General features: G+C 46.1%; 1 protein-coding gene across 2 annotated transcripts in view; it reads right to left on the bottom strand.

The window, feature by feature from the left end:
- Window positions 1-21,890, bottom strand: part of MAP4K2 (mitogen-activated protein kinase kinase kinase kinase 2) — a 1,208,607-nt gene that overhangs the window by 788,625 nt on the left and 398,092 nt on the right. The window lies entirely within an intron of this gene.

The following is a 21,890-nucleotide window of genomic DNA, read 5'->3' as shown; positions in this document are numbered from 1 at the left end:
CGCATAATGTCACGGTGCCTCTGTCACAGTTTTAAAATTAAACTGTTATGTATGGTTTCCATGCTGCAGTCTTCTACTATGACATCATGTCAGGGTAATACAGATTTTTTTTGCGTCTCCCGGAAGTTTGTAAGGATGAAAGTCTACTTTGTGGCCACTTTTAGAGTCCTCACATTTTTTGCTTGTGATCCGTCAGGCTATGACCATTTTTCCCCAATGAATTTTAGCCAGGTCCCAGGGGATGTTACTCTTAAATGTGTATGGCCCTTTGTTGACCCTAAAGGCCCTCAAAGGTGGGGCTACGGCCCAGGTGCTCCCACGTCTCACCTGGTCCATTGGGCTGCTTCTGGTTGGCATAGTGTATTTGAAAATAATGGTGCAATAGTTGTCCCGAGCCATTGACCAGACTCGAGGAAGTCACCTCAGCACTAAACCCAAAGGGATTCCCAAGACAGGGAAAGACGGGACCTTACAAGGCAAAGGGACCCATGGAAGTGAGCAGTTGGGGTCAGTATGAGGGACCATGGCCTGCACCGAGGAGGAGCAGAAAGACAACTGGTGAGGAGATGAGGTAGTCTAATCTGGCCTTGGTGGCATACACCTGGACACAGGAAGCCATCCAAATACTCCATAGGAATCCTCCCCCATGCCCTCATACATAACAGGCCAAGTCCTCCCCCCATATACCATGAAGACAGACAAGGCTGTTCCCTAACCCCACTAACACAGGGCCTGCCAGTGGACCATATGTGCCTAACTAACCTGCTCCTGTTTAACAAGCCCAAATGTCAAAGTCAGAGCTGGAGTAACCATGTTCAAAGGAGGAGCAAGTATAAAGATATGCTGTCTGAACAGCCGCTGTCATCTGAGGTAACATACTTATAGACAACAATTGCGCACTAGGGATGGCTGGAGAGACCTGTGGTAGTGAAAAACCAAACATCAAATACTTGGGTATATAAATGGATCCAACAGATCCCAGTCAGAAAAGAACAAATGAAGATCCTTGTGTTGTAAAGACGCAGCAGTGGAGATATCCTGTGATGCCCAGCCTGGAAAGTGGAAGGAATGAGGGTTCCAGAATGTGGGATATGAGCAGAGGAGAGAGGGAAAGCAGGCTGGATAGATGGACACTGAGCCAGGGGTCCGTTTTATGGAGCATTTCTGAAAATAAACCTACTTTAATCCTTGCATCTGCCTCGCTCCATTACTTCAATTGTACAACCCCAACTGGGAGACACAGTGTTTTCAGAGATGGAGTAAAATCATGGCAATGGGCATTGAAGGCAGTGGGACTGTAGCACGGTAACGTTGCAATAAATATGTCAATCTGGCAGATGGCCCTTATGAGTGCTCAGTCCTCGATCCTGCGCAGAGCCGCTGCCAACACACAAGAACCAGTACAAGTATGAATCTGAAAAACTAATCTTTGTGCTAAGCCACTACAGGGACACAGCTGAGCATGGTTCAGCAGAGACAGAGAGAAGGCAGATCTGTGTACTTTTAAGGGGTACTAGCAGCTTACAATGGGTGTAGGTGAAGTTGAAAGGAGGAAGGATGTGGTGATACAGATTGGCGAGGAGGCAGCGGGGAAGAGAGAAGAAGGACAAGCAGGACGCGAGGAAGAGAGGAGAAGGACTAGGTGGACGCGAGGAAGAGCTGAGGTGCTGGAGCAGTAATGGGAGGACAAAGGAGAAGGAAGGAAGGAAGAAGAAGATAGAATGATCTACTATGTGTAGCAAAGAAGGAGGAGGGCCAGCGTAGGCAATTAGAAGCAGTGGAGTAGATTGGGAATGAGCAGATAGAGGGGAAAGTGGAGGTTGGAAAAAAGGCATCGAAACAAAATGCGGGGGAGAGGGAGAGAAGAGTGACAAAAAGAAGGAGTTTAGGAAAGAGCAGCGAGAGGAGAAGAAAAGAAAACTAGTAAGAACAGTGGAAGGTGGAGAAACGTTACTGGCACAGAGAGGCGACGGGAGAGGGAGCTAAGAGAAGGCAGCTTAAAAAGATCTTGAAGGAGAATGAGGAGGGGAGGCAAGAACAAAAATGAGATGAGAGGAAACAATTGAAGGGGAGGAAGGTGGCCAAGAGAGGAAGAGAAGAAAGGAGTGAGTTGGGGCTAGTACGCAAGACAGACAGATCATTGCAGGGCTATAGGTTAAAACCAGGCTGGTCAGGATATGGGGGTGGTAGCCAAAGCCAAGAGGCACTGAACAGGCAAGGCGTGCTGCAACCCCAGTGCTTGCAGACTATGGCAGAGTCTGCCAGCAGCACTCGTGGCTTCTGCCTTGCCATCCTAGGGCCTAGGAAGGTCTAGCGCAATTATCTATAAGCTCTGGTATACAAATCAACCAGAGGCAGCTCAGAACTAAAGCATAATCTAACCTAAGTGCTGGTCCTATGATTCATAAAAAGGACTAACAAATCCTACTAGAACAGGTCTCGAAAGGGCTCCATCTTCAATAGCTGAAATGGTGTCTGGCTTCTGACCCCAACCCAAATGTCTCTCTGGATTCTTCCAGGCCCTGTGCCTGGTTGAATAATGCAGAGTTCCAATAAGAATGTCTCTCTGGTTTCTCCCAGACCACTTGTCCAGTTTCTGGTTTGAACAATGTCTCATTATCCTACCTCTTCTTCATGAATGACAGTCACTGTCCTTTTGGATCGACTCGTAATTACTGAGTGCTGAAATATAGTGTCTCCCACCCCACCTTGAGGTATCTCTTCCTTCTCCCCACCTGAGCTGCTTGTTGCTGAAACCTTGACTTTGGTTTCTGCTCATCACACCCACCTTAGTTTAAGGTTTCTCACACCACATCTTCGGATCTCCTGCCTCTCAGCCCGCCTTGGAGTCTGCAGTCTCTCACGCTGCCTTGGGCCGTCTCCCCTTTCACCCAACCTTGGGATATCTTGTGTCTCAACCAGTCTTGGGATATCTTGTTCGTTGCCCTGTCTTGGGCTATTGGGTTTCTCACCCCTTATTGGGGTATTTGGTTATTCACCTCTTCATCATGTGTTATCCAATTTCTCACCCCATCTTGAGGTAACTGGTATCTAACTACTTCTTGGCATATCTGATGTCTCATCCCTTCTTGGGGTGTCTGGTTTCTCATCCCGTCCTGGGCCATAAGGGTTCTCACCCCTTTTAAGGGTATCTAGTTTCTCACCCCTTCTTGGGGAATATGGTTTGTTGCCCCATCTTGGACTATGTCTGGGATTCTCTGCCTGGTTCCTTGGATGCACATTGTGCCTGGTGCACCACAGCAGCATTCCTCTGGGAGGTAGTCCCCTAGACCGGTGCAAAACTGTGACTCCGGTCTTCCTCATCAGTTCGCTTACGTTGGTTCTTGCTGTTGGGGCTTGATGGGACTTTGGCGTCTGTTCCAGCAGGTGTGGTTCAACCACTTTTTGTGTGGCCATTACTTTTTTCCATTCGGCGGGCCATACCTTTCTGGCTCCAAGCCTCATAGAAGGCAGCAGAACTCTGCTGGCTCACTCGCTCGTCCGCTCTCCACGCTATGTGCGTGGTCCTGCTTCCTGGCTATGCCTCGAAGGGGGACATTGAAGAAAGAATAACATAGAAGCTCCAGCAGAACTGAGAGAAATGCTTTAATTTAGAGTGTATATAGTTATTGCAAGGGGTGCCTGGAAGGCTTAACCAGTTTATGGTGCCTGGAACAAGAGACTGTGTGAAACTTAATTTAACTAAAAAGCAAAAGAACTTATTTTAGAAGGGTCGCAGCAGATTGTCAGTGGAGCGCAGATACTTTAACTTTACTAACATCAGCGCACAGTGTGAGACTAGTTAAGATCGACTCAGTTGTTGCCCATTGAGGGTTTGCTTCGGGATCCTTAGAGGAAAGGACCTGCATATGCGTGAGAGCGTCGCGCGCGTCCCTCTGAGACCAGGCTGATGCTTCAGCTCAGCGCGGTGTCCTCATGTCAGTGCGGCCGCTGCCGGTGAAGGCAGGCGTAGTTAAAAGTTGGCATGGTAGACCGCGGCAAGACAGGAGGCTCATATTATGCATTACAATCTTTACTCTGAAACCACAGCAGCAAAGAACATTTTTTACAGACACAAAAAAGTTTGAAAACAGAACTAAATAGAGTTCAATGATAATGCAAGGGGGACTCCCCAATCCATCATGGAGGACAGGTCATGCCCTACAGGAGACCAATGAGCAGGGACCCTCCTCTATGTAAGTCCCTTACTCCAATCCTAACTCCTCTTTCTTTGCTGCTGACACCACAGCTAAGTCACTCCTTTTAGTTGTGTCTTGCATGTTAGTCAGTAGTAGACCTTAATAATACATTAAGGCCTTAAATAATATGAATATGAATGTAAATGTATTGTGAATATATATATTAGGTTTCCTTTTATATATAAGGAAGTTTTATTGATTGGGTACATTGCATCTAGGTGGCGGTGTGCGGCTGTTGTTTCTATTAATGTGTATCTTTTGGTAGAATGTTCGCATTGAGTTTATAGGTTTGTGGGCTGCCACCTGCAAGTAAAGCAACTTGCGTGATTTTAGTTTTAAAGTTAACACACGTTTCAGAAGTGAATAATTCAGAAGAGGTAATTGCTTAAGCCTGCGCGTGCCTAGTGTCTAGTGGAAGCTTCTGCTTTAGACCGGCACGCACAGGTTTTCTTTGTTTTCACAAGCCTCTTTGATTTACGAGGCATATGCCCTGTGGGTTCCCGTTGCGTGCCGGGCATGAGAGAAGCTGTTAAAGCTTCAGGCCGGGCCTCCTTGTTTGTGAAAACGCCTGGGAGTTCCAGGTTCTATAGAGGGCTTGCCTGCCATTATGTGTTCCCGTCACGCACCGGGTTCACAGAAGCTGCTAAAGCTTCAGGCCGGCACGCAAAGGCCTCCTTGTTTGGCAAAACACCTGGGAGTTCCAGGTTCCTAGTGTGTTTTCCATTGTGCGCCGGGTTCACAGAAGCTGCTAAAGCTTCAGGCCGGCGCGCACAGACTTCCATGTTTGTTTGTTTATTTCTGAACAAACGCCTGGGAGTTTCCAGGTGCTGTAAAGGTGCCTGCCTGCCCTATGGAGGTTACGTCGCGTGCCGGTCTCACGGAAGCGGCTGTAGCTTCAGACCCCCGCGCACAGACTTCTGTGTTTATTTTGGGACACGCCTGGGAATTCCAGGTGCGTTAGCTTAGTGGGCTTTCCTGCCCTTTATGGCCCCGCACTGGCACTGTGTCCAGTTTTAGCGTGTTCCTTAAAGATGGCATAATATTCTTCTTAACTCCAGAGGCAGGATAGCTCAATGATGAGGCTGTACGTTTCCCATGCAGGAGGACCTGGGTTCGTTTCCCGTTATATCCAGTACATATTTTCTTTATATACAACAGTATTTTTTAACATTTATTTGGTCAATGATTTGCCCGCTTAAGAGCCTGATGCGCTGCCAGTCCGCAGCTTTGTTTAAGTGCTGCATGTGGCATAGGTGATTACCTTCACTGTAGGTGTGCCATAAGCCTGCTCGGTGGCAGGCTTTGCCTGTGTTCAACTGCAAGGTTGCCCCTCGTGTACGGCTGGTTACCACACCCTGCTTGGGTGGGCAGTTTGAGGTACACTTGCTAAGTGTGCTCTTTTGCTAAACATTATGTTTAAGCTGTGCCTGAAGCACATACACGTTTGTCCTGTTGGCAGTAGCCAAATGGCCCAGTAAGCATCAGCTTGGTTAGGAGGGGCAGGGTTTCGGACCCTTGTTGGGGCGTAACCCCACTTCTTAGGGTATTTTTATATATTATTTATTTATTTAATATTTCAAAGAAAAGTGTGTGGAGGTGGCCGTTTACAGACCTATATGGGGGCCATACCTTCCTCTAGATATCACTCAGGTGTTAACTCTCCCACTGTTTAATGACCTGGAAAGTCGTGACATAGCCTACACCAACTATGCCGACGACACGCAAGTCTTATTCCCCCTCACTGGCATCTATGAACAAAATGCGACTACCCTCAACAATATCTACACTGCAATTCAAACATGGATGGCAGCCAATGGTCTCTGTCTCAATGGGGACAAAACAGAGATATTGGTGGTAGGCATCAAAGAAACCCTCAACAAATTCCCCCTGCAATACAGCACCTTCACCATAGACAACAGCACCATCAAAGTTTCTTCAGTGGTAAAAACTCTAGGCGTGTACATCGACTCTACTCTCTCCATGACCCGTCAGGTCAATGCCATAGCCTCCTCTGCTGCACTCACCACCAAAATCATTAATGCAGTTAAACCGTTCTTATCAACGCAAAACTGCCTATCCATTGCCAGAGCCACAATCGGCACAAAACTGGATTACTGCACCGCCCTCTTCCTGGGCACCTCTGTTAAAAATATACACAAGCTACAAGTGACCCAAAACAATGCACTAAGAGCTGCATTGAGCATTCCTAAGCGGGAGCACATATCCCAAGCTAGGAAAGACGCTCATTGGCTGCCTGACAAACAGCGTATTCTATTCAAAACATCACACACAAATGCCTGTCACTAAAGGCCCCTCCATACCTATCCGAAAGGATCACCATGTGCACCTCCGCCAGACCTAAGAGAACCCATCTCACCAACCAGATCTACGTTCCCTCATTCAAAAGAGTCAGAGCAGGCGTTGCCAGCTTCCAACACCTAGCACCTAAGAACTGGAATGCCCTTCCCATCGCTCTCAGATATGAAAATTCATATACCACCTTCCGCAAAATGCTGAAAACCACTCAGTTTAATTAACATGCTCCAGCTATAATTGTCTGCATGCACGTCAATTTCATTGTTCCACCTTAACCAAGCACTCTATTACAATCTCAATGTTCCACTGTAACCAAGGAACGTACACCTCTGTTTTTACTCCTTGGGAATGTTGACCAAGTGTTGCATGTTTTATGAAGTAATCCTAAACTCGCTGGAACAAGCGCCACGATGCCCCAGGGCCGTTGTGCGCTATATAAATTTAAATAAATAACCTTTGTCTTTTTAGTAAAATTTGAAGGCCTCTACATTAGTTAGTTACAATATAACTCAGTCCGTTTCCTTATGCATTTCTTTCCCAATAACAATCGTCCCTCAGGCCCTATTTTTCCTTATACAAGTAGTTGGTGATCTCTACGCCACTCGCCTTCATAAGGCGTCAGAATATTAGTAAAAAGTCCTGATGAAGACTGGAAGCATGGTATCTGTGTTAATCCAGATTATTGACTTTTTCTCTCAGCAAGCTGAGTGATATAACCCCTAATGTCCCTATGGAGGTCTGCAGGGCTTGATGTGCAGATGGAGTTTTTGCCTGATCGGCGACACGAAGTCCACTCCTTAAAGGGTGGTGTGATGTCCTTTCCTTTTGTCCCATTATGACATTTTATTGTACAATTTTAACTATTGACGGGGGCAAGGTCAGCTCAAGGGTAACTGTTCAGTTTAGTTGCAAGTCAGCATTGAGCAACCCAGGTTCTGACATTGAGGCAGTGTTTGGGAAACACTTGTTGGTACCAGAGTTACCAAATAATAACATTCTGGATCCCGCCCCTATAGCTCTCCTCCCAAGCCTTTGCCTTTCTCTGCTATACACCTAGCGGTGTATATAATTTCTCCTCTGCTCGAGGAGTACAAGCCCAGTTTTTTACCCTCCAGGGAACTATTTATTTATTTATTTTCATTCTATTTTGCGCAGCTAATAAGAGTGCTTGCTTTCACATCTGTGCAGAGACGGCTGACGCAGGTTTCGAATTCTAGAAGGATCTTAATTAGCCTTCCATCCTCACGAGGTTGATAAATGAACACCACATACCGTGGGTAGTAATAATAGCAGCACGCAGACACCTGGGGTTTCGTAGCACTATTTAAGTGCTGTTTTACTATGTGCAATGTGTTTCTTTTTTTCCTTTCCACTAATCTCCAGAGAGACCAGTCAGCCTTGCAGGCATACAGAGGTCCAGGCCTCAATGTTGTAGGGACAGTGGTCCCAAATATTTCTTCAAAACCTTTAGATTACTGGACACGCAACCTTTTCGGGGGGGGGTTGCATCATAGCATTCCACCTCTAGGAGGAATACCTGATGGTTTCTGTTTTTCCTTTAACAGGAGTTCTGTCTCATTACCAGTGCTGAGCTCGCACAGGGTTTTTTTCCCTTCCGTCCATGCATTTTCTTTTGCACCAATTTCCTGTTTGTTTCAATAAGTTAAGCGGAGCTGCTGAGGACTCTCCCCTTCTACAGTCGGGGGGGATGGTTATAGGTGCAAGAGTGTATTTATTTTAGAGGTGTGTACGGGGCTTTAGAGTGGACCTCAGGTTTTCCATCCTTCTTGTTAGGGAGAATTCTCTGTTTAGGCTGAATTTTCTAACCTAGTGAGTCCCCCAGCAGCTTTGCTGGATTTTTGGGGTTTATTTTTATCTCCTGCCAAGAGTGAGACTCTTTTACCATCACTCTTGGACATGATTTGAGTGTGTCTCTTTGATTCTAGATGTGTTTAATGGGCTATGGGGTCTTTTACTCCATAGGGCTTCATGTGTTTTTGTGATGTGTGTTACACAGCACCCTCAGTGCAGTAACACAGGGGTGTCATAGTGACCCCCCAGTATAGACTCCATACCCTGGGACTGACTACTGTCTCCCAGGGCATGTAAAGTCACCATTGACTTTACTAGTCTCAAATTCTGAACAGAACCAGTACAAACCATCATTGTGGACGTACTGGCCGGGCAATTCGATTGCCCCGGGGTCTGTTAGTCGAGGGGGCACGTCTCCGTCCCCCCTGATCGAGTTTTGGCTGGTGGCAGTGGATACTACTTTTTATATTCAACCGCGAATATATCCCTATGGGATTTCCCATTGTTCGAGGCTACCAACTTTAATTATTTAATTCCTATAGCCTTGAACATACCGCCGGTTTATTTAATTAATATTAATTCTCCGGTTGGTATTTTTTGACAGAACTCGGTTCTAAAATGGCGTTTGTGTTCGCTTCTATGACTCCAACCCAAGTTGAGCCCTTTGTTCCACTATTTTGGCGGGCTTCTCCGCAGAAGCCCTCCAGAGTGGTGCCACTCTGTCTGGGGTACTTAGGAGGGGTGTAGGGGGATTTAGGCACCCTGGACTGAGTTGCCTAAGCAACTCAAGTCGCACTCCGTCCTGATTGGCCCAAGTGGTGAGCCGGCCGGCTCACCACTTAGCATGTTTGAGTGACAGCTAGGCTGAGTGAATGTGGGTTTTCTGCATAAAAACAGGGCTTTGGGGACTGGAACTTCAGAAGTCGCCACAGGACCTAGGAATCCGACGAGGGAGAAGCTGAGCCGAACTGCTACGACGACACCACCGTTGGAGCCCTGCTGAACCGTCTCACCACTTTTCCCAACGACAGAGGAGATCTCCAGCCCAGAGAGTCTTCTTCCTTCGACTGGTGGGGATAACCAGTCTGCTTCCTTTTTCACTTCCTGGAGCATCTCGTGGCCGCCTTGCCTGTGCCAAGCACCCCGGCAACCAGGGTACCACGTTTTACCACTACCGCAAATCAAAGGGTAGTACCTTTAAGCGGAAAACTCTGCGGCTGGTTTCTTCCCTGGCAGTGCAACGACCTTCATCTTTCCTCCACGTCGAGATCTTCTCTTCCTCTGGACGACGCCACGACTTGCACCCGCTGCCAGGAACAACTGCCCCCGCTGGAGGATCCTTTCCACATAAGTACTGTGTTCGGCCTGGCTTCCCTTGCAACCGACTGTACGGGGTAGATTTAGTCCCCGGCTTTCGACCCTGGGTTAGCCTGGGACACCCTGGCTAAACTTTTCTGAGCTTAACTAAAACCGTTCTGAACTCCTTGCAAGACTTTTTAAGCCTATTGTCACTGTGTGATCTTGGGTGCATTTGTGCCCTGCTCTCTCCAAGAGTGGGCCCGGCCTATGGACTTTGGCTCACAAGTAACTTTTGACTTTCCTGCCTTGCTTAAGAGTTCCTAAGTATCAGTGTGGTGTAATTTCCTACATTCTGCCTTTTTCCCTCCCTTTTTCGTTAACTTATTGGAGTGCCATCTATAGTTAAGCGCTCACCTCTGTCTGGAAATAAGTGGTGTTAACTAACACTTGTCTGATAAGGAATAAGGAGTATATATATAATAATAGTAACTGTGTTTAGAGTGAATTACAATAATAGTGCTGGAGTGTTTCAATAAGTGTGTTTTTTTAAAATAAATAATTATATACCTTGATACCAAAGCTCTGGTCAGTGTTTACTTGTGCTATTGTATCTGAGTGCCTATTTTTTACTTTGCATACTGCCTAACTCTTCTTGAGGGAAGTCCGACTGCTCAGCCACAGCTACCAGGTAAATCTGGGTGGTACAGACTGCTACCAAGTGGGTTTACTGCCAACACCTGTAGTCCTAAATCTTTTGCAGTGGTCCCCAAGGGAACTGCACAGGTTTCTGCCTAACACTTCTCCTTCTGGGTAAAATAGTTCAGATTTACTAAGATAGCGGTTAGTCTTCCTCCGGTAAGCAACTTCATATTAACTGTTTGGTGATCAGTTTCTTTGCAGTTTAGAGTCTTTCTCAGGGCTATGGAATTCAGTGGATCCTCCTTCGGTTAGTTTAAGCTCCTCTGGGGGATTTATCAGTCATGAGGGAGGGGATAAGGTCCAAGCACCTGTCGCATTTAGCAGGGGGGGGTTCAAGCATCGTTATAATGGGAGTGATGGGATGTAAGATAAGTGTTTCTTTTGCCAAGTTCTGGCTCTTAAGAGTCGGTCGTTATTGTAGGGATCTTCCTATGGTAGAAGAGTCCTTCTTTGAGGACTCAGGAGGTCTGTGGGTCTCCGGCTTAACATTTGGTGGATTTAACTCTTCCTGGTGTTTTCAAGGACTTTTTCGGGAATATTTTTTTGTCATCAGTGTCCCCTGGTTGGCCTCTTCTTAGTGAGGATGTTATTTAGCACCTATCTGCTAGGGTTCAGGTGTGAACCCTCTTTTCCATTCCGTTTCTGCCTCCAAAAGACGAAATACTTTTCTGGGTTTGGAAAGGTTTACTGGTATACAAGTGTTACATATGACTGAAGATATTGTGTAGTTAAGGAGATTTGGGCTACACACTTCTGGGTGCACAAGGCCGCTAGCCTATTGCATTTTAGCTCCACCTAAGCTAGGTTGTTCTACAACATGTTAATTAAGTTCCCTTTGACTCCCGGTTGAGCCTTCTAATTTACCTTTCCAGCTCTGTTCTCCAAGGCTGTCATATGGTATGTCTGGGGTCTGATATGTCATGATTTCTTTCATCAACACATGGGATGGGACCAACAACACTTTCACCCCTCGGTGGGAGGGGGGGTAATTTTTTCTTTATTTTCAGGCGAACTAGGTGTTTAGCTTTTTTGCATTACTATATACGTTACCATAGGATGGTATGATTGTAAGTGTTTTAAATGTTTCATATTGAAGGCGGAGGAGCTTATTACTCCTATGCTTTTTCCTGCCTATTACTATTAGAAGACTTGTGTCTGGTTTCCCCTTTCCCTCTTTTCAACCCGAAGGTTTTGGGGGCCTGTGAGGAACGATGGACTTGGCGCATCTTCCTAGTTCTTTGCAGTTAAGACTGCTATGCCTTATCGGACAATTCTTGAGGAAGCCTAGCTTGGGGGAATGCTTTTTGCAATCAGTTGATTGATCAAACTAGAAACATTTAAAACACTTCTTCTCCTATTGTTATTGTATTGTCGCTATTGTATTGATCATGTTTTAAGTAATGTGATGCAAGGGCTTCAAACTTGCATAATATGAGCCTCCTGTCTTGCCATAGAATGACTAATCCCCCTCACTACCGTGTGAAGGGGGTTTAGATTCTATTAAAGACAAGGAGGCGAGTATTAGCGCACCCACCCACCCTTGATATGATATGATAGGGCATTTATAGCGCGCTTATACACAGGTGTTTCAAGAGAGAACATTCTTTGGTTTGTTGTTCTTCCCATCCACCCACCCTTCTTTATTTGTTGTTCTTACAGCTTCGGGCAGAGAGGTTCTGTTCAGGATCGTGGGTCACTAAGATGTGGAGAGTGTGTGATACAGAGCTTCGCTGGATTTTGTCTTCATAATTTCTCATCTGGTCTGTGCAGTGGACGTCTGGTTCAAGACAGCTTCAGAAAGAGGAGTTGGGATTGGAGTAAGGGACTTATATAGAGGAGGGTCCCTACTCATTGGTCTCCAGCAGGGCATGACCTGTCCTCCATGATGGATTGGGGAGTCCCTCTTGCATTAACATTGAACTCTATTTAGTTCTGTTTTCAAAAATGTTTGTGTTTGTAAAAGTTCTTTCTTTGCTGCTGTGGTTTCAGGTAATGCATAATACTCACCTCCTTGTCTTTAATAGAATCTAAACCCCCTTCTCACGCTAGTGAGGGGGATTAGTCATTCTCAACATTAGAGGCAAGTGAAGATTGTGAGCAGCACGTGAACAGTAAACTCTGTGATTAGCGCTTCGTGGTCAACCAGAGACTTGTCAGTCAGATGCACCTCAGGACTACATTGAAGGAACAGCTGACTGGATTGTAATTAGTTAAAGAAGTTGTGTACTTCTTTGGAAATTATTAAACTAGTTGTCAAGGTTAGACAGAGTCAAGAATTTTGGACAATAGTGTAAGCAAAAGAAGACAGATAAAAGTAAAACACGAGTTGCAGCTAGCAAGACTGGAGCAGCAGATGTCTAAGAAACCTTTCAGCGCAAGGCAAACGCATTCAGGTACCAGAAAATGTACACATATCTAGATATTCAGAACCAGAAGTACTTGTGAGAGTTGAGCTAGAAGCTAAGCAGATGTAATATGTGCATTTCATTTGCAGGTCAGCAGAGTCATCAGGCAGAGTTCAAATGTGCAGAAGGCAGCAAGCAGGGACCCGATTTTTATTTTATCCACTTAGAATTAGTTCTAAAGGTACACACGTTTACAGAGACAGCAGGGCCATTTTATTCGAGTAGGAATTCAGTGGGAGAACCCCCAGTTGTGTATCCTGAACCGGGAATACGTTTTCAGAAACAGAACAAGGTTGCAGAAAAGAGAATTAGTTTGAAGCCAGGGATTTCTTTGGTTGCAAAACCATTAGCTTCCCCAGAGAGGTTTAGTGGTGATCAAAAGAAATGTTAGTCCTTCCTAATACAATGTGAGCTGCATGTTATGTGCTGACCAGAGTCATTTCCGACTGAGGAAACTAAGGTGGCATTTCTGATTTCTTATCAAACAGGAGAGGTGGCTCCTTGGTCCGTACCACTAGTCGAAAGGGGGGCTTTTGAATAAATGGGTCCTGTTTAAGGCAGAGTTTGGCAAGATGTTCGACAGACGTACCCTCTCACAGAGTGTAGATGGGGAATTACTCGAGTCGAGGCAGGGAAGTTATTCACATATATAAATCAGTTTAGGGCCTTGGTTCTAGAAGGTGGTTGGCCCCAGAAGAAAAGAGCTTCTCTTTTCTATAGGGGATTACGGGAGGATTTGAAAGACCCTTTGGCAGTGATTGTAGAGGGACCAACCTCTAATGAGGAACTAATTAATCTGGTGATGCAGTTAGATGCTAGGTTGTCAGAGAGAAGATCTGAGAGAAGAAGATATTCCCAGAGAATAGGAAATGGGTCAGAAGTGAACGACCAAAGGGAGAGTTAGTACAAAGACAGATTAAAGTTCTAGTGAGAGAAAAGTCAGCCGAGACCGCCCCTTACTAAGGAAGAGAAGGAGAGAAAGCGGAAGCAGAATCTTTGCCTGTATTGTGGTCATCATTTTGTGGGCAGGTGCCTGCGCACTCCACAATGATTTCCTACGCCTATCAGAAGGGGCCATTTGTTGGGGAACACAATCCATACTGCGGTGCAGCATATAACCTTAAACGTATCCTTGCATTGGGAAGTGAGACTGAGGTGTGGAGGTCCTGGTGTGATAGTTTCTGGTGAAACAGGAAATTGTATGGATACAAGGTTAGCTGCCCCTCTTTGGGTTCCAGTAGTCAAGAGGAAGTTCCAGAACAGGTTAGAGCAGTGGATGGTACACAGCTTTTGTTAGGGTCACAGTACTTGCAAGTTGGGAATGAAAATAGCAGAGGGGCATTTTGAAGAGATCATCTTTGAATTAATTGATGCACCACAACAACAACTCATTTTTGGAATGCCATGGTTGACTCAGCATAATCCCTTGATAGATTGGCACAAAAGAACAGTATCATTTCAATCAGAATTTTGCAAGGAACGATTCAGTGTGGAGGGAATAGATTTAAGTCAGCAAGGGGGAGAAGAGGTTCTGGGAGTGTGTTTAGCATTGGAACATTTGGTGGGAGCGATTGTAGGAGTTTTGCCAGAATGTTATAGTGAATTTGAGGACAAACAGGAGGGAAGTGAACTTCCCCCTCAACGCCCATATGATTGTAAGGTAGACCTGGAGGATGGGGCACCAATACCTTGTGATAGAATCTATGCTTTAACCGAAAAAGAGAATCAGTATCTAAAAGAATATTTTCAAGAGAATCTAGCAAAGAGTTTTATCTGGCATTTGCAGTCTCCAGCTGCCAACGAAGGATAAAACCTTGAGGACATGCATCGATTACAGAGCCTTGAACAATATCACTGTGAACAATCAATACTCTCTTCCGTTGAAATAGTTAATGTTGGACCGAATACAGGGAGAAAAGGTGTTCACAAAGATAGATCTTAGGGGAGCATACCATCTGGTGAGGAATCAACAGGGTGATAAGTGGAAGACATCGTTCAGAACACGATTTGGGCTTTTCGAGTACCAAGTGATGCCTTTCAGTCTCTGTAACGCCCCAGCGGCCTTTCAGTTCTTCATTAACGAGGTGCTTCAGGAGTATTTAGATGTTTTCATAGTCATTTACATCAACAACATTTTTCCAAAGAATTGACTCTGGATGAAAACCATGTCTGAAATGTATTGATGAAGTTAGGAGAAAACCTCTTATTTGCTAAACTAGAACAAAAAAACCAGTTTCATACGTCAAGAGTGGAGTTTTAGGGTTTGTCATCTAGCCCGAAGGATTGGTGATGGATTCGAGTAAAATTAAGGTGGTAAGTGAGTGGCCGACTCTGAGGAAAGGAGTGAAATTCGTGTGGAGTACTGAAGCGGAAGAGGCCTTTTGCTTCCTCAAGGAGAAGTTTACCACAGGACCAGTTTCACTTCATCCGGACGTGAATCACCCTTTTTTTGTGGAGGAAGATGCATCAGACGTGGCCTTGGGCAGTATGTTGTCACAAAGACATCAGCAGACTGGACAACTACATCCAGTGTTCCCGCCCCCCACCCCAAGAGATTTTCTCCAGCAGGAAATAATTTCACAATCTCAGATAGAGAGCTTTTGGCCATTAAGACGGCGTTCGAAGAATGGAAACAGTATCTACTGGGGGCTAGACATAGAAACTTAACCTTCCTATGCTCTGCCAAGACTCAAACAACAAGACAACTAAGATGGTCTTTATTTTTTGCAGAGTATGATTTTGTAATCACGTTCAAGCCTAGGTGACAAAATGGCAAGTCCAACGCATTGTCGAGTTATTGTGGCTGGCTGAGTTTTGCTACAACACCACGACTAAGGATTCCACTACTATGTCTCTGTTTTTTGCGAACCAGGGGTTCCACCCATGATTTCCTAGGGCAGTGACTTTGGAGGAGGTTGAAGTTCCTGATGTTGAGTGTAGGATAAAAGCAATGGGACATTGGGCCTCATGCGGTAACCCTTAAATGTGGCGGTAATGCTATTACCGCCACATTTAAGGGTCTGCCAAATCACTGCCTTGGCGGATTTCCCCCCAGCGCTGAGCTGGGGGCAAATCCGCCACAATTTTGCTGATTTTCAGTGCTTTTACTGCCAGCGGGAAAACCGCCAGCGGTAATAGCGCGAAAATTCCCCATTAGGCCCAATGGGGAATTCCTGAATGGGCCCAGTGGGGAATGGGAATTTACCGTTCCGCCAAATCCGTGGTCCAGCGCTTATAGCACCGAGGGGGTTTGTCGGTAGGGCTAATAGCCCCGGCGGTAATACCGCCGAGTTTAGCACCCAACTCGTGATGAGGCCGACAATCTAGAAAGGGCAGGGAAAGCCTTATAAAGAAGTAAGTTGTGTTACAAGAAATTCGCTGACCGAAGGTGTCGATTAGCACCAGTGTATCAAGTGGCAGAGTTTGTGTGGCTGTGAACTAAAAACATTGCTCTGAAAGGGAAAAACAAGTTCAGTCCAGGTTTTATCAGTCCATTTGAAATCAATCAAGTTGTCTTTCCAGTTTAGGTGGGGTTTAAGCTACCAGAGGGTCTAAAAGTGCACCCCACTTTTCATGTAAACCTTTTGAACCGTGCAGGAAAGGTACTTGTTTGCAGGTGGTGCCTGGTTCAGTAATTTCGGAGAGCGCAGAGAATGATTATGGGGTACAAGCTATCCTAGATTCGAGGGTTGTACATGAAAGGTTACAGTATTTGGTGGATTGGAAGGGGTACGGTCCGAGTATGGAAACAGTAAAGGCTCATAAACCACACCAAATATTTCCCTAGGGATATTTACACTGTTGTCTCTTGAAATCCCCATATAGTCAACAAAGATAAACAAAATACTTACCCAAGGTAATGTTCTTTCAAATGGGTGTTCCTCCCACGCATTCCTCATCTTTGATATTCTCACATAGCAGTGCTTTGTAGGAGGTGGGAAAGAAAAGTTTAATTTTGATTTATGCTGTGTAACACAGCTTTTCCAAAAGTGGATACCCAGCATGAATGGGAATCTAAACAGTAGTGCTTTGCAAATGTGTGCATGGAAGACCAAGTGACAGCACTGCAAATGTCCTGTAGTGGTACCCCTCTCTGGAGGGCTGAAGAAGTGGCTACACCCCAAGTTGAGTGAGTCCTTAGACCCTCTGCAATCTCTTTCCCAGCCAAGTTGTAACATTCGGAAATACATAGTATGATCCACCAAGACAGCGTTTATTTTGTAACCGCTTGTCCCATTCTGTGGCCCGCATAACCAACAAAAAGTTGGTTGTCCGGTCTTATCTTAGAAACCCTGTTAATATAGAAACTTGGGGCTCTTCTAGGGTCAAGTCTGCGTAACCTCTCCTCCTCCTTAGAAGGGTGAGGAGGAGGGTAGAAAGCCGGTAAGACAGTTTTCTGTCTTAAATGAAATTCTGAAACAAATTTAGGCAGGGTAAACCCTCAAAACTACCTTGCCCTTATGGAAGATTGTAAATTGTGGTTTGGAAGATAAGGCCTGAAGCTTGCTTACTCTGCGAGCAGAGATAATGGGCATTAAGAATAATGTCTCGAATGACAACATCTTAAGGGGACAGGAATGTAATGGTTCAAAAGGGGAACCGATCAGAAAGCTTAAAACCAGGTTGAGATACCAGACCGGAAAAATGAATGGAACTGGCAGGAAGATGTTGGTCAATCCTTTTAAAAATTGGATGACAATAGGAACATTGAAGTAGGAACCTTGTTCAGAAGAGTGCTTGAAAATAGACAGCGTTGCCAGATAACCCTTGGCTGTAGCAGCCTGTAGCCCCTGATGTGTTAGATGAACGGGAAAAGACAAAACCAATGGTGTGTCACAAGAAAATGGGTCAATTCCTTTATCTCTACACCAGCTGCAGAACTTGTTCCAACGGCAGCGTTATAGAGATTAAGTTGCTGGACTTCTGGCCGAAAGCAACACCTCTATGACGTCTTCCGCAAGGTCCCAATCTTTGAAGGTTGAAGGTCCTGATCTCTGGATGAAGAATGTGACCTCCCTCTTGGCAACGGAGATCCTCCCTTTGTGGAAGACAAATTGGAGGGCAGATGGACATTTCCAGAAGTTCTGTGTACCATGTCCTCCTGGCCCAATCTGGGGCAATTACAATCATGGATTTCTGAAACTTCCCTAGCCTCATGAGGAATGACGAGGATTGGCGGAAATGCATACAGAAGCAGAAACTCCCAGTTCACTACAAACGTGTCCCGTAGAGCTCCTCTCTGAGGAAATTCCCTTGAGCAGAACTGGTTGCACTGCCTGTTGACACTGGACGCAAACAGATTCACTTGAGGGGTTCCTCAAAGGGAGAAGATCTCTTGAAGGACTTCCTGAGCTAGTTACCACTCATGGGAGACTGTGCTCTGCCTGCTCAGACCGTCTGCCGACTGTGTTTTCCTCTCCGGCCAGATAAACTGCCGACAGAGATTCCTTCCTGTAGTGCCCAAAACCAAAGATGCATCACCTCAATGCACAGCGGCAGCGAAACTACACCTCCTCTCTTGTTGAGGCAATGCATGACCTTTTTGTTGTCCGTCATTATCAGGACATGTTTTCCCCGTAGAGAGGGCAGAAAGGCCATCAGCGCAAGTCTGATTGTCCCCCACTCCAAAAGGTTGATATGTAGTTTGGACTCTGACAGAGACCAGCGTCTGCTGATCGTCAATCCATTTTGTGTGACCTCCCCAACCTGTGAGGGAGGCGTCTGTAACCACTGTAATCTCCAGCCATGGTTGCCAAAAGGGTTGCCCCTTCAAAACCTTCTCCTTGACAGCCCACCACAGGAGATACTGCAAAACCCTGTTCCGGATCTCTACCAGATTGGTCAATCTGTCAGAGAACTGAGGCCACTGAGTCCTGAGAGCCCACTGAAGATCCCGCAATCTCAGTCGAGCCTCTGGCACCAGCAAAAATGCAAGATGCCATGAGTCCAAGCAACCTCAGAAAACCAAAGGCGGGAAGACTTGGGGCACTTCGAAATGTGCTTGCCATCTGCGAAATGTGGATAGCCCTTACTTCGGGTGGCGAAGCTTTCCCTGAAGAAAAGTCCAGGACTGCTCCAATGAATTGCAGCTGTTGGGAAGGACTTCTTGAAATTGAGGGAGAAGCCCAGTCTGCGGAGAGAGTGACAGGTGCTATCCAGATGTTCCAGAGCTTGTCGGGTGAACAAGCTCTGATCAGCCAATCGCCAAGATAGGGGTTGATGTGAATCTCCCCCCTCCGTAGATTTGCTGCCACAACCGCCATCAAATTGGTGAAGACCCTCGGACGGACGTCAGCCCGAATGGCAGTACTCAAAACTTATAATGAGAATTGCCAACAGGGATTCTCAGGTATTTCCTCTGCTTGAGATGAATTGGCACATGGGCACAGGAAAATAAGCATCCTGAAGATCCGATGACACCATCCAATCCTGGAGCTGAAGGGCTTGGAGGATGTGCGAAAGAGTGACCATCTTGAACTTGTCCTTCCTGAGGAACTTCTTCAAGCACCTCAGGTCCAAGATGGGATCAGAAAATAAGGAGAGTACCAACCTTGGTTCCTTTCTGCTTCAAGTACCTGTTTGTTTGCGCCTTTATCCAACAGCGTCTGAACTTCCTGTAGGAGGAGCGGATCTGGTACATTCAAGGACTGGCCCTGGAGGTTTCTTTAGAAAGGGAAGACAGTAATCATGGGCGATGGTTTGGAGAGCCCAAGCATCTGTCGTAATACTTTGCCATTCGTTCAGATGCTAGGTTAATCTGCCTCCTACTGTAGTCAGATGCTTTAAGTCTTTAAAGTGGTTTTGGGGTAACGGTTGGAGCGGAAGGAAAGGCACCTCTTCTGCCACGTCCTTGAACATCCCGCGGTTATCTTCTCTGCCCCGCTGTGAAAACTGTCCTCTTGTACTCCCCAAAGAGGAATAGTAGCGCAAAGAATGTTTTTTCCATCTTTGGTTGGAAAACAAAGCTGTCCGACCCTGCTGAGGCTGCCTAATTGCCAGACTCAGAGATTTCGCTGCAGCCTCAGATGTTTGCAACTTCTCAAGGCTTTCATCTGCCTTAGATCCAAGCAAATATGAACCTTCAAAAAGGCATATCTAACAGCCTGGCTTTTACATAGGGAGCAAATCCTGATTTCCTCAGCCAAGCGAGTACAGTTTCTGCAGCCATAGATCGGCTAATGCAGTCTGTGGTGTCTAACCTTGACTGCAAAGATTGACACATAGTGTCTTCCCAGTCCTGAGTCAGTGTCATAAAACCATCCCTTTCTTCACCTTCTGGGATGTGTTCAGATGCCATAGCAAGTACCTCCCACAGTGTGTAGGTAAATGTTTCCAATGCACAGGTTGTATTGGCTGCCTTTAGCCCCATACTTCCTGCAGAGAAGATGTTCTTCCCAATAGCATCTAACCTTTTGTCTTCCTTTCAGGAGGAACGTGGGATTGGCCGATTCTTTAGAGGCAACTGTAGCTGCTTGTACAACAAGGTTCTGTGGACTCAGATGTTTTGAAAGAAATTCAGGGTCCATTGAATAAAGTCTATATTAATTTGAAAAATGCTTGTGGACTGCGGGAGTGCTGTCTAGGCTTACCCAGTTTTCCAAGACTTTGTTCTTGACAGCAGTATGAAAAGGGAAGATTGGGTCCTTAGGTTGCCCCATTTCAAAAATATCTGTAAGATCATCCTTTTTGTACTCCACAGTCGAAGTTCTCCAGCCCAGATAATCTGTAAACATTGCCATTACTGATCTATTTGAAGAGTCAGCATGCCCTGAGCTAATTGGGGTACCAAATTCAACTTCTGTACAAGTGTCCAGACCACTGGCATCCTTTAGGGTGTCCACCAGATCTCTCATTCAGTATTCTTGGGAAATCAATTTCTCTGGAACACCAGGAGTACCATACTGCAGCCCAAACTCATAACTTGAACTTTCCTCCTCCACATCCTCCACATCATCCTCATAAATAGAGGTCATGGATTTTTAAAAGTCCCTTAATTCCAGAGGCTTATAAACCTTTGATTTTTCCGAAAAGGATGTTGATGGTTTCGACTCCGACTCTCTCGACAAAGTTAATTGGATTGGAGGAAACATTTCCCTTTGAGGCGTTGAGGCCATGGGCCTCATTCTGAGGGTGGTGCTAGTCATGGCGCTATTAGCGCCATGACTAGCACCAATAACGGGACTGTGTCCGCCCTTGTTCAATGGGGACTTACCGGTCCAGTCCGACCTTGGCGGGACCGGTAAATCCCCATCATCAAAGCCATTCCCCATTCCCATTTAAGCCCCCATAGGGCTCAATGTGAAGGGGGAAGGTGTCAATAACAGTACCGCAAATTGTGGTACCGTTATTGACCCCGGTATCCCTTAATGGGTCCCGTCCATAACGCCTGGTAAAACCAGGCGTAAGGGAGGGACCCACTAAGGGATCTCAAAATAGGGCGCAAAGGGATTACCGGCACCGGTATCATTCCCGGGCGCCCAGTATCCCTTTGCGCCCACCTCAGAATGAGGCCCCATGAGAGGCACACGATGTGCCTCAAGAATTTGGAATCCTTCGAAGCCTTTGAATCTCTCAAAGCTCTCTAGTTTTTCGAGGTCTAAAGAGTCTTTTTCAAGGTCTTCGATGACCTGCTGTCTGGGTAATGTCTCGCCATTCTTCTAGATGCTGAGACAGTCTACCCCCCACTGGTGAGTTGTGACCCAAGACCTCAGTGAGGTTTTGAGGGGACTGATGCAGTGGCAGATGGTAAAGATGCCCCTGCTTGAGCTGGCTTCGCACCTCTCCCTCGTCCACCACAAGTGAACTTTCTTTGGCCTCTTTGACTAGCCATCCCTCTCGCTCTTCCAACTGAGGAGATGTGGCAAAAAGATCTACCCCTCCAAGTCTGTCAACTAGGGTGAAAAGGCTGAGGCTGCCTAATAGTGGCACCTAAAGATTTGGCTGCCGCTTTAGAGGTCTGCAATTTCTCAAGGCTTTCGTCAGCCTTGTTGCCAAAAAACGTGAGACCCGTCAAAGGGCATGTTAAGGAGTCTGGATTGCAAATCTGGTGCAAAACCCGACTTCCTCAACCACGCAAATCTGTGTAAAATGGTGCTAGTAGCGATGGCTCTGCTGATGCTGTCAGCAGAATCCAAACCTGACTGAAAAGACTCACACATGG

Source organism: Ambystoma mexicanum, chromosome 2p (assembly GCF_040938575.1).
Source record: "Ambystoma mexicanum isolate Mex_15411 chromosome 2p, UKY_AmexF1_1, whole genome shotgun sequence".
Classification (NCBI taxonomy): Eukaryota; Metazoa; Chordata; class Amphibia; order Caudata; family Ambystomatidae; genus Ambystoma; species Ambystoma mexicanum.
The sequence above is the reverse complement of the archived record's forward strand: the minus strand, read 5'-3'. Positions and strand labels throughout refer to the sequence as shown.